The sequence below is a fragment of the Littorina saxatilis genome, linkage group LG10, assembly GCF_037325665.1.
Source record: "Littorina saxatilis isolate snail1 linkage group LG10, US_GU_Lsax_2.0, whole genome shotgun sequence".
In the NCBI taxonomy this organism is placed as follows: domain Eukaryota; kingdom Metazoa; phylum Mollusca; class Gastropoda; order Littorinimorpha; family Littorinidae; genus Littorina; species Littorina saxatilis.
This window is the reverse complement of record NC_090254.1, coordinates 44,435,366-44,436,785: the sequence shown is the minus strand read 5'-3', so window position 1 is coordinate 44,436,785 and position 1,420 is coordinate 44,435,366.

Below are 1,420 nucleotides of genomic sequence, written 5' to 3'. Positions count from 1 at the left end.
TGTGACAGCCGGTCTTGGATTGGAGCGTGTTTGCTTTTTAGTAGTTATATGATACATAAAGCAAAAAAAAATAGTCTGTTTGCGGTAACATAGGCAAAACAAATAGGGTCGGTATGACGTATGTCGGGAATTTTTTTTTTTTCAAAAAAACATATTTTTTAATTATTTTGCCAAAAAACAAAGACTTTTTTTTCTCTTTTTTTTCTCCCCCAAATGCAAAAAAAAAAGTCTAGGGTCGCGCGAAAAAATAGGGTCGGTCGGGATACTGTAAACAGACTATTTTTTTGTGTGGCCGAAGTATATAATTTGTAAATTTGGCTTCATTGATTGTACAGGGGAAGGATGGACAATAAATTCCTTGCCAATCGTGGGGGTCGAACCTACGCCGATAGCCGCGACAACGAGAAATGATCATGAGAAAGAAACAGTTTAACCTAAGCGAACTGTCCCAGTTCAGTGAACACACGCGGCGTTCAATTCAAGATAGCTCCAAGACTACAACGGGCAAATTGAACGGATTGGCTTTGCAGTCTTGACATTTCGAAAATCTGAAACAGTTTGGCCTTTTCATCATATCTGCTTGACTGACGCGTATCTCCTGTTTGATTGTCCAAGCACTGTGATGTATTGCTAGGGTTAGCATATTTTAGGTGCTTGTTACAATAAACTTGTGAGACGACCCATTCCGTAAAAGATACATCAACGAGATAAAACACAATTTTTGAAACGCCATATTTTATTCTGTTTTCTTGACACAACATTGTGCATTGCTGTCAGTTCTGGTTACCTGTCCGAAATCAGTCGTGCGTATAGAAACTCCTCATAGAAATTCATAATTTGACAAATCAATTATGTGTAGAGAAATACATAGACGAGGGTGAACAGTGGCTGACACAGCGTTTTCCAGGCACTGGGTATGATCAGAGGTGAGTGAAACTGCATGACAAGTTACGGAAACGTGTGTGTGTGTGTGTGTGTGTGTGTGTGTGTGTGTGTGTGTGTGTGTGTGTGTGTGTGTGTGTGTGTGTGTGTGTGTGTGTGTATGTGTGTGTGTGTGTGTGTGTGTGCGTGTGTGTGTGTGTGTGTGTGTATGTGTGTGTGTGTGTGTGTGTCGTTGCTTTTCTCGCTTCAGACGTTAGCCAAACGACAACAGGCACACTGACAAACTAATAAGCTAACAAGCAAGCAAGCGATCAAAGAAGGAAAGCGAGTGTGCAATTTAACAAGCAATGACAGAAAGAAAGAAAGAAAACAAGAAAGAAAGAAAGAAAGAGAAAAAAAAAGAGAAACAAGAAAACAGACAGACAGACAGACAGATAAACAGACAGGCGGACAGACAGACAGACAGACAGACAGACGGACAGACAGACAGACAGACAGACAGACGGACAGACAGACAGACAGACAGATAGACAAACAG